The sequence below is a fragment of the Thalassophryne amazonica genome, chromosome 11 (assembly GCF_902500255.1).
Source record: "Thalassophryne amazonica chromosome 11, fThaAma1.1, whole genome shotgun sequence".
Lineage (NCBI taxonomy): Eukaryota > Metazoa > Chordata > Actinopteri > Batrachoidiformes > Batrachoididae > Thalassophryne > Thalassophryne amazonica.
In genome coordinates, this window is record NC_047113.1 from 12836543 (window position 1) to 12853620 (window position 17078).

General features: G+C 44.8%; 1 protein-coding gene across 1 annotated transcript in view; it reads left to right on the top strand.

Moving 5' to 3' along the window:
- The window catches only part of zgc:165573 (cysteine-rich and transmembrane domain-containing protein 1), a 63649-nt gene that overhangs the window by 34431 nt on the left and 12140 nt on the right, over nucleotides 1-17078 (top strand). The window lies entirely within an intron of this gene.

The window sequence follows — 17078 nt, forward strand, 5'->3', positions numbered from 1 at the left end:
AACATTTTTGCATCTGACTTCATGAAGACTGGTCACAAAGACTGAACAAAAATTAAGTTATGACACAACAATAATTTAGCATTTGTTTCTCCTCACTGAATAAACTTATTAGAAAAACTTGTGTAGTTCATGCAGTTTCTCTGTATAAATACATTTGCTGAAAATCTAAGGGTTTAACCCTCTGGGGCCGACGGCGTCGTATACGACGGCTGAGACCAAGCTTTACTAAATTATAATCCATCCATTTTCTACCGCTTTATCCGAAGTCTGGTCGCGGGGGCAGCAGCTCAAGCAAAGCTGCCCAGACTTCCTGATCCACACACACCTCCCCCAGCTCCTCCGGGGGAACCCCAAGGCGTTACCAAGCCAGCCGAGAGACGTAGTCCCTCCAGCGTGTCCTGGGTCTTCCCCGGGGCCTCCTCCTGATGGGACGTGCCCGGAACACCTCTCCAGCGAGGCGTCCAGGGGCATCCAGAAAAGATGCCCGAGCCACCTCAACTGGCTCCTTTCGACGTGGAGGAGCAGCAGCTCGACTCCGAGCTCCTCCCGAGTGACCGAGCTCCTCACCCTATCTCTAAGGGAGCGCCCAGCCACCCTGTGGAGGAAACTCATCACGGCCGCTTGTACTCGCGATCTCATTCTTTCGGTCATGAGCCAAATCTCATGACCATAGGTGAGGATCGGAACATAGATCGATTGGTAAATCGAGAGCTTTTCCCCCCCCTACTCAGCTCTCTCTTCACCACGACAGTCCGATACAGTGACCGCATCACTGCAGACGCTGCACTGATCCGTGTATTGATCTCACACTCCATCCGTCCCTCACTCGTGAACAAGACCCCGAGATACTTAAACTCCTCCACCTGAGGCAAGGACACACCACCGACCTGTAGAGGGCAAAGCACCTTTTTCCAGTCGAGAACCATGGCCTCGGATTTGGAGGTGCTGACTTTCATCTCGACGATTCACACTCGGCTGCAAACCGCCCCAGTGCACGCTGAAGGTCCTGATTTGACAAAACCAACAGAACCATATCGTCCGCAAACAGCAGAGACGAGATTCTGTGGTTCCCAAACCAGACCCCCTCTACACCCTGGCTGCGCCTAGAAATTGTCCATAAAGATAATGAACAGAACCGGTGACAAAGAGCAGCCCTGGCGGAGGCCAACGTGCACTGGAAACAGGTTTGACTTACTACCGGCAATGTGAACCAAGCTCCTGCAGTGGTTGTACAGGGACCGGATAGCCCTTAGCAAAGGACCCCGGACCCGGTACTCCCGGAGCACCCCCCACAGGGTGCCCCGAGGGACACGGTCGAACGCCTTCTCCAGATCTACGAAGCACATGTGGACTGGTTGGGCGAACTCCCATGTAGCCTCGATGGAGCGTGTAGAGCTGGTCCAATGTGCCACGACCAGGACGAAAACCACACTGCTCCTCCTGAATCCGAGGTTCGACCATCGGTCAAATTCTCCTCTCCAGTACTCTAGAATAGACCTTACCCGGGAGGCTGAGGAGTGTGATCCCCCTGTAGTTGGAACGCACCCTCCGGTCCCCCTTCTTAAACAGAGGGACCACCACCCCGGTCTGCCAATCCAGAAGCACTGTCCCCGACCGCCACGCGATGTTGCAGAGGCGTGTCAGCCAAGACACTCCCACAACATCCAGAGACTTAAGGTACTCAGGACGGATTTCATCCACCCCAGGAGCCTTGCCACCGAGGAGCTTACTAACCGCCTCGGTGACATCGACCTGGGTAATGGATGAGTCCGCCTCTGGGTCCCCAGTCTCTGCTTCCTCTTTGGAAGACGTGACGATGGGATTGAGGAGATCCTCGAAGTATTCCTTCCACCGCCCGACAACATCCCCAGTCAGGGTCAACAGCTCCCCACCCGCACCGTAGACAGTGCTGGTGGAGAGCTGCTTCTGCCTCCTGAAGCGTCGGACGGTTTGCCAGAATTTCTTCGAGGCTGACCGATAGTCCTCCTCCATGGTCTCCCCCCGAACTCCTCCCATACCTGAGTTTTTGACTCTATGACCGCACGGGCTGCAGCACGCTTGGCCTGCTGGTACCTGTCAGCTGCCTCCGGGGTCCCACCTACCAACAAGGACAAGTAGGACTCCTTCTTCAGCTTGACGGCATCCCTTCCAGCACCCACCACCGGGTTTGGGGATTGCCGTCGCGACAGGCACCAGAGACCTTGTGACCACATCTAGGAGCGGCCGCATCGACAAAGGTTGATGGAGAACATGGTCCACTCGGACTCCATGTCTCCAACCACCCCCTGGATCTGGGAGAAGCTCTCCCGGAGGTGGGAGTTGAAGACCTCCCTGACAGAGGGTTCTGCCAGTCTTTCCCAGCAGACCCTCAAGATATGTTTGGGCCTGCAAGGTCTGACCGGCTTCCTCCCTTCCCAGCGGATCCAACTCACCACCAGGTGGTGATCGGTCGACAGCTCAGCCCCTCTCTTCACTCGAGTGTCCAAGACACGTGGCCGAAGGTCAGATGATACAACTACATCGACCACTTATGGACACCCTTGTGCTCGAACATGGTGTTCGTGATGGGCAAACTGTGACTAGCACAGAAGTCCAACAACTGAACACCACTGGGGTTCAGATCGGGGAGGCCATGCTTCCCGATCACCCCCCTCCAGGTCTCACTGTCGCCGTCCACGTGGGCATTGAAATTCCCCAGGAGAACAATGGATTTCCCAGGCAGAGTGCTATCTAGTACCCCTCCCAGGGACTCCAAGAAGGTCGGGTACTCTGCACTGCCGCTCGGTCCGTAGGCCGAGACAACAGTGAGAGCCCTGTCCCCGACCTGAAGGCGTAGGGACGCGACCCTCTCGTTCACCGGAGTGAACTCCAACACATGGCGACTGAGCTGGGGAGCAATAAGCAATGCGACCCCAGCTCTCCGCCTCTCCCCGTGGGCAACGCCAGAAAAGTGGAGCGTCTACCCCCTCTCCAGGAGTTGGGTATCAGAGCCCAAACTGTGCGTGGAGGTGAGCTCGACTATCTCTAGTCGGTATCTCTCAACCTCCCGCACAAGCTCAGGCTCCTTCCCCCCCAGAGAGGTGACATTCCACGTCCCAACAGCCAGGGGCTGTGAGCGTGGACCGGGGCCCATGGGCTAAGGCCCGACCTCCAGGCGCTCGCTCGCGAGCTCCAGCCCCAGGCCTGGCTCCAGGGTGGGGCCCCGGCTCTGCCATACCGGGCGACGTCTCGGTCCTTGATTTTTTTTACTGGTCATGGGAGCTTCTGAACATGCTGTTCGTGATGGACACGAACCATCGTATCTTATAAGTCTAAATTATAAATAACTTTTTAATGATATGAGATAGAAACTTGCTTTTTTTTTTTTGCTGAAACGTTAACTCCGCTGACTTTCGAGCCACTGTCCACCTTCTTTGTACTCCTCATAGAAGCTGTGTGATGGCGTGAGCAATGTGAGTGTCCAATCAGAATTGGTTTTCCAAAATCCAATCGTAGGGCAGATTCACCTTACGTGACACACCAAAGATTGTTTTTAGGAGTGATGTGTTACTAGTGTATTATAGTTTGCTGTGTGTTTTGAATAAATGTGTGTGGAAAATTATTTTCCATTTACTTTTTCCTTTCTTATTTCTGATTGTAAACCTTTATTACACTTATAAAACACAACTGTAGCATATATATTTTGAAAGCACAGGTTGTCCTGAAAAAAAGAGACATAAAACTTGATTGTGGGATGCAGGGAGAGCTGTTAACAGCAATAATAAAACATTTATGCCAGGCGAGTGAACTGTCCAAAAAATGCCCTCGGACCCCAGAGGGTTAACCACTGAATCTGAAACATGATGGTAGATGCGTGAAACAACGTGGAATAAGTCTCTTCGCCAAAGGGTATTCCATGTGACGTCAGTGACCCTATGGCCTTGGCGGAGGTTTGCGCTCTCCGAGTACTTCTAGTTGTTTATTAATTTATAACGTTTTATCCTTCATTCCCACCTTTTTATTACCTGTTTATTTTTTTATTATCTATTTGTGCACTTGGTATCTGTTCAAACACTTTGTATATCAAGATGAAACTTGGCACATAAGGTTACGTCACTAAGGCCTCAGGCGAGGTTGACACAGTATCTTCATAGATTCTGCATGTTAAAGAGAAACTTAATACAAAAGGTCACCTCACTAAAACTACAGCATATTCCGAATTCTAATTTTGCCCACTAGGGGCAGAATCTCTTAGAACCTTTGTTTGCAAGAACTCGACAAGAATTTTATGGATTGTTCAAAGTTGCTGATGTACATCATACCTTGCAGTGGTTTGAGGCTGGGTCTGGTGATGCAGGTTAGTGTAAATGTTGCCTTTGATTCACTGTAGAAATGTTGATAGATATTTTATCTAATAATATAAAACATTACTTTTTACAAGTTATGAGAAGTGATCAAAATGGGTACAAGTATAGTGATTTATTTGTATATACAATTTGCATTCTTCCCATTGATGCCAGAGGTATGGTTTCAAATTTTTCTCTTATTTCAAGTTTAAACCTCTTATAATGTGCATGAAATACCTGTGATTTGAATGGTGTTATCACCCCAAAATATCTGAATCCAGTCTTTGTCCAATTAAATCTCGCTTTTCCCTCCAAATTGAATTTCATAATGGAAATATTTTGGTCCTTTCAGTATAGTAACTCCCGAACATATTACATTTTATGAAGATGATAAGTTTCTGAATTCTTTATGACAAAATGTTACATTTTTACATCATTGGAAAATCAATAGTGAATGGTCTGTAACATCAGGTACAATAATGTTTAGTCTGCTTGTTTCCTATATATTTTATAGATGTTAATAGCTTAAGACAATTTTGTGACAGATTTCACACACAGTTTGACAGACTGTGTATGAATTATAAACTACTGTACTTTTGTGACGAAAAGGGAACTGAGCCAAAAGGCGAATCTCTGTCTATTGGTCAGTCTTAGTTCCTATTCTCACCTATGGTCATAAGGGTTGGGTCATAAATGAAAGAACTAGATAGTGGGTACAAGCGGCCAAAATAGGTTTCCTCAGGAGGGTGGCAAATGTCTCCCTTAGAGATTAGGTAAGAAGCTCGGTCATCCGTGAGAAGATCGGAGTAGAGCCACTGCTCCTTCTCGTTGAAAGGACCCAGCTCAGGTGGTTCAGGCATCTGGTAAGGATGCACCCTTGGCGTGTTCCAGGCACGTCCATCTGGGAGGAGACCCCGGGGAAGACCCAGGACAAGGTGGAGAGATTATATCTCCACACTGGCCTGGGAACGCCTTGGTATCCCTCAGTCAGAGGTCGTTAATGTGGCCAGGGAAAGAAAGGGAAGTTTGTGGTCTTCATGCCGGAGCTGTTGTCCTTGCGGCACAATCCCAGATAAGTGGTTGAAGATGAGTGAGTGAACTCACACTGGCATAATCTGTTCTGCAAAAGAGTTACAAATCTCTCTGGTAATCCTTCTGTATTGTCGGATTTATTCTTTTCAAGACGTCTAATGTTGTTCACATTGGGTTATTCCATGTCAAATCACCCAGTTTAAAAAATATTTTTCAGGTCACTCCTCAGCCCAGTTCTGTTGATTTTATGTGTCACTCAGATTCCAAAGTTAGGACAAAATGCCAAATATGATGTCTGTATCTTGAAAAGTCTTGAAGTTACAGCCCCAGGAACTTTTGGTTAATTTTTCACATTTGACGAAAATGGTGTTTGTACCAAATATAATGTTAATAACTAGCTTGCTGTTAGCTTCACAGGTGTGAAACTGCTAACCCTTGGCTAACTTTTGGTGCAGCTTGGGAAGATTAAGTTTTGGTCTGTATTGTATAAGTAAGTAAGTAAGTCCAAAATTTTACATATCGTTTATGTTTCTGATTGCTGAAAAATTAGAGATACACTAGCTATGTCAGGCTAAATTGTTTGCACCATGATTTATGATGCGTTAGAGCATACCTATACAGTCAAATCATAAATCAGGCTGTTTGGAGCAAAATCTATACTTGTTAGAAATATGCTAATTTTGAACAAGCTTCAAAATATGCGCATTTTCTGGACCCTAGATGACAGTGAGGGTAATTGAGCATCAGATTCATATGTTTAACATGTATTCTTACATATCTCAAGATGACGTATAGCAAATATGGTGTTGAGCTTATGCTTCCTTACAGCCCAAGGAAATACAAAAATGTTTTTTGTAGTACCTATTTTAAACATTAATAACTAATTTGCTAATAGATTCACACATAGAGCCGTATATGAGTACTAGAGATGCTGCCTCCTTAACATGAATGTGCCTTCATGAAGAGGGATATGCCATTTTTGAAGCTGGGAAAAATATTGACGAAGTGCCTGGATGTGAAATGTTTCATCTGCATTATCAATGCAGATACGCGAGTGAACACACATAAAAAAGCCTGCAAACTACGTGTTAAAATACTGTTCTGACCTATATCGAGCCAGTAAAATTAATTTACATTAAAATATGTAAGAAGAGTATTAAACTTGCCTGAAACCCACACATTCCAAAATATTAGGGCCCCTTCACACATAGTGTGAAGTTTGGCCGAATACGGTGACACCTGCCGCAAGAGGGATCGATGGGCTCGCACAGCGCACACTGTCTTTCAGCTGCTGGTGTGCGCAAATAATTGTAGCAACAGGTGTATGAGGCGTTCAAGGCAGGGACAATTTTACGCGTTTTGCACATGATTCCTGCTTCATGCGCACTTTGACCTAACTTCGCACTATGTGTGAAGGAGCCCTTAGCGTTGAATGTTTACATGGATCCAATCTGTCCAGCTCCAATCAGTTCCATTGCGGATGATCTTTCACAAGTCAAATTTTGTTCCATGTACTGCGAGGCAATATCAAGGTACAGAAGTTGAACTGGAACATGTCATAATACAAAGAAGTTAAGCCACCTTGGCACTTGCACAAATTTGAACCCTGCACTGCACTGCGCAATTCGCCATGCCAGTGCGACCTGCTTTTATCACGCTTTACCACGCTATATCAAAATAAAATAATCATTTCATAGGCGATGACTCATTTGCTCTCAGAACTTGGCTGATGAAACCCTTCTCTCATCACTGCCAGAATCAGAGAAATTATCTCCAGCTACAAGTTGTCTCATCCATGTCCTGCGGTGGAGAACGCATTTGAAATCTTGTCGCAAAGGTAATTATATATTATATATATTGTAATTGGTAAAACAGTTGCATTTTCATTCCTTCTTATGAGTTAGATCTGTAAAACTGTTTATTATTATATGAGCCTTTTGTTTTTGTCACTTTATATTTTTTGGTATTATCACAGTGGGTCGCGGTAAAAAAGCGCACCAGGTGTATTAAATAGCAGTCACAGGTGATGCACTGTTGTTTAATTAGCTTGCGTGAGAGGCACACAGTTTTTACCACTAACACTTTCACCTTTTTGTATTTTTGTTATAGACAATTATTATCATAAAATTTAAAGTACATCACCCAACTTTAACAGCGATAAGTTTTTTTTGAATGATTTTGTTAGAAAACTTTCTCCCCTCACATAGCTCAGTGACTAAATGCAATAGTCACTGCAATTATAGATTTAACATCTCATCATAATCGTTCAGATGCTACACTGCTATATATTATAAATATTGCCTTTGAGACGATTCCAAATGCGTTTTCCACCACACACTGCGGAAGAGACATCCTGCAGCTGTAAATAATTTCTCTGTGAACGATGAGAGAATGGTTTAGTCAGCCACATTCTGAGAGCAAATGTGTCACCGGTTATGAAATGATTATTTTATTTTAATTGAGTGTTGAAAGTTTACACAGATCTGATATGTTCCAGCTTCCAAATTCTGCAGACATAAGGCACAATATCACACAATCCACACTGGGCACACAGACCGCATTAATTAATTCCACATGGTAAATCCATTTTTTGTATCTGACTGAATTAATTCAACTTTGAGTAAAATTCCATTCCAGGTGGTTTCTAAATGGTACAGTTCACTATTTCTCGGATACTCACTCGACTGAAAAGCCACTTTAAGCCATCTGAATCTTCCGAATGGTTTCCAACACGGAGGTGCTTTTTGTTCTGCGCCATTAGCGGCTCCGTCCCGACGCGCGAATTCCTCCGCACGTCTTTCATTACAAAATCTCCTGTAACAGTGGAATGTGCCAAAAAAGTGCTGATGTCCACCTCTTCTGCAATTTCTCTGGTAGTCAGACGATGTCCCGGATCAACACAGCATTCACTTTGGAAATGATCTGGTCGTTTCAGCCTGTCGATGGCTGCTCGGAGCGCGGCGTGCCCTCCGCCATTGTGCGCCGTCTTTTAAACCTGTTGTAACACTCCTTAATCTGTGTGATGCCCATAGGATTGTCACCGAAAGCCGTCTGAATCTTCCGAATGGTTTCCACCCGGCTGTCTCTCACAGTTTCTGGAAAAATTTGATTCAGCGCTGCTCCAATCGTTCAGACATTTTCCTCGCAATGAAAATCCGACGGGGGGGAGGACCAGTGCTCACACAAAGCCTGCTCACAGGCGAATGACGCAACCGACGGGCGTGAAAAAAAATCACGCATGCGCACGAAGGTTCAAGGTTGGCTCATGCAAGCACACGTGATTCAAATCCATCAGGTTTTTGAAAAAAATAAAAAGGTCCGATACTTTTCTAACAGACCTCGTATTTTGAAGATTGTTCAAAATTAGCATATTTCCAACAACTATAGATTTATATACTCAACAAAAATATAAACGCAAAACTTTTGGTTTTGCTCCCATTTTGTATGAGATGAACTCAAAGATCTAAAACTTTTTCCACATACACACTATCACCATTTCCCTCAAATATTGTTCACAAACCAGTCGAAATCTGTGATAGTGAGCACTTCTCCTTTGCTGAGATAATCCATCCCACCTCACAGGTGTGCCATATCAAGATGCTGATTAGACACCATGATTAGTGCACAGGTGTGCCTTAGACTGCCCACAATAAAAGGCCACTCTGAAAGGTGCAGTTTTATCACACAGCACAATGCCACAGATGTCGCAAGATTTGAGGGAGCCTGCAATTGGCATGCTGACAGCAGGAATGTCAACCAGAGCTGTTGCTCGTGTATTGAATGTTCATTTCTCTATCATAAGCTGTCTCCAAAGTCGTTTCATGACATGAACGAGTGAAGCTCCTCAGCATCTCACCACATCATCGATGTCCTTCAGACTTTTTTCAGTAAATGCTTTTGGAGAGCATTAGCATGGCTAAAACTATTCAGCTTCTGGGGGAAGTTCCCCAGACCCTCCAACTATGGTTCTCCTAACCCCCCGCCATTTTAAGCATTTTCTTTTTTGAGTCTCACATGCCTGAAAAAAGTCCTCACCATCTCATTTAGGTCCTTCAGACTTTTTTATTTCAGTACATGCTTCTGGGGAGCATAAGCATGGCTAAAAAACTTAAACTTATGGGGCTTTGCCACTCCCAGGCCCCCCTAACTACAGCCCTCTTTAACCCCCTGCCACTTTAAGCATTTTTTTAAATGTAGATGTGAATTCATATTCAAATGTTTCAGCTAGTTGACAGTGCGGCTCTACAATATAGCCAAATTTGCTGAACTTTCAGGTCTTCTTTTTAAGAAAATCCTCCTCTACACCACTCCATAAGGAAGCTGTCTTCTATATTTTAATTAAATTTATATGAAGTCGTAGAGATTTGCTATCAGTTTTAGTTTAAGGAAGATAATTTTAGATTTTTTTTGTATTTGAAATGGCATCAACAAATTAAAATGTGTGAAAATACCAATTGTTCCAGTACTTTTGAGGGCAGTTGAGAAATACTCGGGCAGCATCTTAGGGCCCTGTCCCACTGGGGAGAGGATTAATTGCGCATGAATTGAGTATACAAATTGTGGGCGTTCGTTGTCGTCCACAACAAAAATGGCCAAAAATGACAAATGTCCCAGTATGAATCATGGATATCTTAATAATATATAAATATATGATGAACAGTCACGGTTATATAACGCATGTAGTGAGGAAACTGATCCGACACATTGAGATTATCACGGCAGTATTACGGGTGTATTATGAATGCATCGCGCACGTGTTGCGCGTGCATGACATCTGCATTGCGGTCATAAAAGAAGCGCACTCGGGCCGTCGGCATCACTATTCACACAACAATACAGCCTCTGGAGCATTTGCTGGACTTGGACAAGTTGATCACAGAGTCAGTGTTCATTTTGTCATGCGAGGGTTAACTGTTCATGAATTTGGGGAGTGGGAGGGGGGAAGCTGCACGGGGTGTGAGACAGTGTTTTTTTTTTTTTTTTGAGTGAGTTGTTGGTAAACAGCAACTCTTCCTTTTGTTGGTGTTAAATAAAAGTCCTGGATTGCAGCAGCTATTACGTTTTTGTGGATCTACACAGCCGGACCGGCACTGACTGGCAGGTATGTCGCTTTCTGCCACATATAGTACTTTGGGTTTACGTGACGTGTTTGTTATGCATTCACAGATTGTCCACAAATCAGCTGCAAAGCAGATGTAATAAAAACACTTTATTCGTGGCCAATCTGTATGCATTTGCTACAACATATTTTAGTTTGTGATGTGGACATGATGGGCACGCAATACGAGGTCTGTTAGAAAAGTATCGGACCTTTTTATTTTTTCAAAAACCTGATGGATTTGAATCACGTGTGTTTGCATGAGCAAACCTTGAACCTTCGTGCGCATGTGTGATTTTTTTTTTTCACGCCTGTCGGTTGCGTCATTTTGCTTGTAAGCAGCCTTTGTGTGAGGATGGGTGGAGTCTCTCGTTGTTTTTGCTTTGCAAGGAAATGGCGGAACGACTGGAGCAGCGCGACTGCATCAAATTTTGCCAGAAACTGGGCGACAGCCACGTGGAAACCATTCGGATTATTCAGATGGCTTTCGGTGACGATCCTCTGGGCATCACACAGATTAAGGAGCGGTACAACCGGTTTAAAGACGGCCGCACAACGGTGGAGGGCGCGCCGCACTCCGATCAGCATCAACACACTGAAACGACCGGATCATTTCCAAAGTGAATGCTGTGATGATGTGGGACCGTCTGGTGATTATCCAAGCACTTTTTCGGCACATTCCACTGTGAAAGAAGATTTTGCCATGAAAAGAGTGGCGGTGAAATTCATCGGCACGAAGCTGATGGCGCAGCAACAGCGCCTCCATGATGAAGCCTCACAGGACATGCCCTGACATGTCCAGCTTGTCCACAATTTCTCAGATAGTCACATGACTCAATCTAAATCACTGGAGAAACACGTGTGTATATATAAGGCAACCTGAATTGAAGGAGAAATGTCGCTTTTAAAAAACCTGGACCTTATTTCTGGCGTAAAATATGGCCGTTTACTTATGTTTACTTAAGGCCGGCAATTCCTGTTTCAGTCTCAACTTGCCTCTCAATTCCTGCGAGATCCCATGTGATCTCCTGTGTTGTCAATACAGGAAGTGTTCAACATTTGACATTTCCTGTTTCACTGTGGGCTCAGAATTTGGCATTTCCTGTTTCAGTGTGAAATGGCCACTGAATTCCAGCGAGATTCCATGAGATCTCATGTATTGTCAATCAAGGAAGGGTCGATCCAGGATGTGTTCAGCATTTGACATTTCCTGCTTCACTGTGGACTCAAAATTTGGCACTTCCTGTTTGGGATTCATTGTACCATGAGCGAGTTTTGTGCCGCGGCACAGCACTTTGCTCGTATGGACAAAAGTAAGTTCCTTCGGCTGCTCCCTTGTTTGCACTCGGGTTCGCCACAGCAAATCCAAGGTGGATCTGCATGTTGATATGGCACAGGTTTTACGCCGGATGCCCTTCCTGACGCAACTGCACATTACATGGAGAAATGTGGCAGGGGTGGGATTTGATCCCGGAGCCTTCTGAACTGAAACCAAGTGCATTAACCACTTGGCCACCACCCCTGCTTTGCTCGTATAGACAATATGTCAGAATTTGGGCGTCTACTATTTTCAGGCCCTCATGGAAGGCAGATCACACTAGCGCAGGAGTGTCAAATGCATGGTCCTCACGCCAAAACAGGCCTGCTAAGGTGTTCAATCCAGCCTGCTGGATGAATTTTGAAAGTAGAAAAAAATCCGTAAAAGAATTGAACTTGAAATTCATAATAAAATGCAATTCCTAAATCATCCGCTACGTGCGCCCGTGTTAGTCAGAGGAGAGGGGCACATTGTTGTAATCAGAGTAAAAGAAGAGGCACATCTCTGCCACTCAGATTGAACAGCAGATGGTAGCAATGCGACCTCTGCTATTTATGTTGGGGGCATCTTATTTTCTTCTCACCTTGACAGCCTCATTAGCCAAAATGTCTTTGTCAAAAAGGAGAAAAGTGGATGCCGAGTTTTCAAAGAGAAATGGACCGCTTCCTATTATTCACAGAGTTGTGTGCTTGGTGTGTCAACAAGTGTCAGTGCTCAAGGAATATAATATTTGGTGCCACTATGAGACTCATCATGGTGAAAAATATGACATCCTGCAAGGATTGACTGAGGAGAGAGAAGATAAATGAATTGTGGGTCTGAGGAAACAGCAGCCATTTTTCACCTGGAGCTGAGAGGTTAGTGAAGCAGCAGTAAAAGCCACCTACATAATTGCTAATGAAATAGCATTAGTGTCAGAGCCATATTCCGGCGGTGAGTTCATTAAGAGATGCAGGATGAAGGCTGCAGAACTCGTATGTCCTGAGAAGCAACAAGCATTTGCCATCATTAGTCTGACTAGGAATAGTATGGCAGAGAGGATATCGGAACTGTGGGCAGATTTAGATAGGCAGTTAAAACACAAAATCAAGTCATTTCTTGCATCTGTTGCAATTATGAGAGCACTGACGTTACAGACGTTGCTCAACTGGCCATATTGATGAGACATTGACAGTCAGTGAGTAGCTCCTTGAGTTGGTGCCTATGAGTAACGGCACAACCACTGAGGACATTTTCGGCTCTGTGGTTGGTGCGCTGGACAGAGCCGGAGTGGACTGGTCCCGCGCTGTCACACCGGCTACAGACGGCGCATCATCTATGATTGGAAGAAAAGCAGGTGTTGTGAAAATTTGAGAGAGAAAGTACATGTCGCTAATGGAGGAGGTGGTTTCTGGACATTTTACACCAGGAGGCATTGTGTTGCAAGTCATTAAAAACAGATCACATCATGGAGGTGGTTGTCCAAGCTGTTAATTTCATCCAAGCCAGAGACCTGAATCATTGTCCATTTGATTGCCTTCTCAGTGACAGTCATGTTACTAATACCCTGCCATACCACACAATTGATGGTGAAAAAGGAAAACCAGTGATGGAATTACAATGTCAGGAATGGCTGCAGGACCTTGCATTTCTTGTGGATATTACAGGGGGTTGACCATATTTTGATAACTGAAAACCAAGACACTCGGCCCAGCAATGAGATACTCGAATGAAACTCAATGTTTACTTAGAGATGCTCAAAGATGAAAAACAATAAAAGCCAGGACATTTTCATCACTTTCTAAAAAAAAAAAAAAGAAAAAAAGAAAACCCAGGACGGCCAGGACAGGATGTGAAAACAGGACATGTCCTGGGAAAACAGGATGTTTGGTCACCCTATATTACAGAGCACTTGAATATTCTGAACAAAATGTTGCAAGGCTGCAAAAAAGTTATCACACAGTTTTATGACAGCATATGTGCATTCAAGTTGAAGCTGAGTTTGTGGGAGACCCAGCTGGCAAGTGGTGACCCTTCACATTTCCCTTGCCTATGAGAGGTACGTATGTGTAACAGGCATTCATGTTGACATGAAACAGTATAAAGACACGATTACAGGATTGCTGTGTGTCTTTGAGAAACCGTTTCAAATCTTTGGTGAACTTGAGACAGTTTTTTTGCTCACCCTTCACAGTCAAAGCTTCCTGTCGACATCCAACTAGAGATAATTGATTTGCAGAGTGATGGAGTTTTGAAGGAGAAGCTTGCCTCAGTGGGCTTGGACGCATTTTATTCATATCCAGGGCTATGAAAACTCCGCGGATCCACGGAATTCCGTGGATTTCATCATGGGGAGGGGTGGTCATTGTGTTAGTGATGTACTCTTTAATCGTGAACATCACTGAGTTTTTAAAATGCTTATCGCAAAACATTCTCTTTTTTTACGACATCGTGTAAGTTTTATAAGTCCGCGGACACTGATCTGTGTGTTACAGATACAAATCAGTTTCTTCGGATCCGTGGAGTTTCGCAGAAGAGAAATGCCACTCAAAGCGTAGCTGTTACGACAGCTGTCATAAAGCAGTACTGGTTGGTTGCTGCGGCGACGCTGTGTGGCTCCTGTGCGGTGCTTAAGCTAAATGTAGCATGTGGATATACCAAACTTTTAGAGCTTTCAAGTTTTTAAAAGAAGATTTGTGCAGCATGTCTGTGTCACGGACCGACGTCGCACAGAGAGAAGATGGCGAGAAAGACGGATTGAAAAAGTCTTATAAGGACAAGAATCCCTGGAATCGTTGCTGGCTTCATCAACACACCTGAAAGATAAAAGAAACGGGAAAAGTGAACTGTGCCCTCTGAGGAAAACACGGTAAGAATTTTTCTCTCCCTGGAAAATAAACATTCTGCTGTTCAAACAGGACTAAAGACAAGATTATGTGACTTTTTTCACTAATCTTCATTTTCTTTCATTGTAAAATAGACATTGTGGCTTTGATTCTGTGTAGGCTCTCAGTTGTCCAGGTGGTTTCCATAGTAGAGAAGCTTGAATCTTCGACTGGACTGGGTTGCTTGATGTGAGGACGTTTCGCTTCAAATCACAGAAGCTTCCTCAGCTAAAATTCTTGCTCTGGTAGTCTGACTTCTGTCTTGACTCTTGTAGAGAAGAATAAACCAGAAGCCAACAAAAGCTGGAGTTTTTAACCTAACTAGACCCCTACTACCGAGAGGCCGACTGCTATAGGCTAGTGACTAAACAATAGCTCTAATTAGCACCTATTGTGCTCTAGTTAGCACTCTCCTAATGATGGGATGGAAGCTTCCCCTGATGGCTCCCTTGACGACTCTCCTGATGACGTGAATGATTCATTACCATGAACAAAAGACTGAAACTGCTTTGACTTGAGTACCCCATTGTAAACAGGGGACAAAGCGTGTCTGAGACCCGCCCCCCGGTTAAGGCTGGGTTTCAACTGTTTTACAAAGAATGCTTCCTTGACACCTCTCTCAAACCATTTCTTCTCTCTGACTAAGATTTTAACTTTCTTGTCCTCAAACGTGTGGTTAGTGTCTTTCAGGTGGAGATGAACTGCAGACTGAGGTCCACTGGCGACCTCTCTGCGGTTCTGGTATAGCCTCTTGTTTAAAGGTTGCTTAGTCTCACCTATGTAGTGTTCATTACAGTTTTCCTGACATCTGATTTAATACACTACATTGCTCTGTTTGTAACTAGGGATCCTGTCCTTAGGGTGAACTAATTTCTGTCTCAAGGTGTTAACCGGTTTAAAGTAAACTGGGATTTTGTGCTGTCTGAAGATCCTCTGTAGTTTTTCCCCTACTCCTGCTAAATAAGGGAGAGACACTCCTCTTCTTCTTGTCTCCGTCTCCTGTCTATCTGGTCTCTTTGTTTTCTGGGACTTCTGCACTTTGTCCAGGGACCATCGTGGGTACCCACATACTGTGAAGGCTTTCCGTACAAGTTGTTGTTCTTTAGCCCTTCCCTCTGCAGTTGTGGGCACCTGTAGGGCTCTGTGTTGAAGAGTCCTGAACACCCCAAGCTTGTGTTCAAGAGGGTGGTTTGAGCCAAACAGCAGATATTGGTCAGTGTGAGTGGGTTTTCTGTAAATCTCTGTCTGGAGCTGCCTGTTCTCTCCAATTGTAACATCACAGTCCAAGAAGGCTAAATGGTTGTTTCTGGCATCCTCACGTGTGAACTTGATATTGGAATCCACCGAATTGATGTGTTCTGTAAAGTCCTCAACCTCCTGTTGCTCGATTTTAACCCATGTGTCTTCGACATATCTGAACCAGTGACTGGGAGAGATGCCCGTGAACGACGTCAAGGCTGTCTTCTCCACTCGCTTCATGTACAGATTGGCCACAATGGGGGATACCGGAGACCCCATTGCACAACCATGGATCTGCCTGTAGTAATTCCCCCTAAACACCTGCAGCTAGAGTACTGATGGGGACTAGAAGGAGAGAGCATATCTCACCCATATTGGCCTCTCTTCATTGGCTTCCTGTTAATTCTAGAATAGAATTTAAAATTCTTCTTCTTACTTATAAGGTTTTGAATAATCAGGTCCCATCTTATCTTAGGGACCTCGTAGTACTATATCACCCCAATAGAGCGCTTCGCTCTCAGACTGCAGGCTTACTTGTAGTTCCTAGGGTTTGTAAGAGTAGAATGGGAGGCAGAGCCTTCAGCTTTCAGGCTCCTCTCCTGTGGAACCAGCTCCGAATTCAGATCAGGGAGACAGACACCCTCTCTACTTTTAAGATTAGGTTTAAAACGTTCCTTTTTGCTAAAGCTTATAGTTAGGGCTGGATCAGGTGACCCTGAACCATCCCTTAGTTATGCTGCTATAGACGTAGACTGCTGGGGGGTTCCCATGATGCACTGTTTCTTTCTCTTTTTGCTCTGTATGCACCACTCTGCATTTAATCATTAGTGATCGATCTCTGCTCCCCTCCACAGCATGTCTTTTTCCTGGTTCTCTCCCTCAGCCCCAACCAGTCCCAGCAGAAGACTGCCCCTCCCTGAGCCTGGTTCTGCTGGAGGTTTCTTCCTGTTAAAAGGGAGTTTTTCCTTCCCACTGTAGCCAAGTGCTTGCTCACAGGGGGTCGTTTTGACCGTTGGGGTTTTACATAATTATTGTATGGCCTTGCCTTACAATATAAAGCGCCTTGGGGCAACTGTTTGTTGTGATTTGGCGCTATATAAAAAAATTGATTGATTGATTGAAACAGGAAGTACGTGATGTTAAGACAGATCTCCAAGAGTTGGCAGATGTGGTCTGGTGTGAGTTTGGTCCTTTCAGGTAGA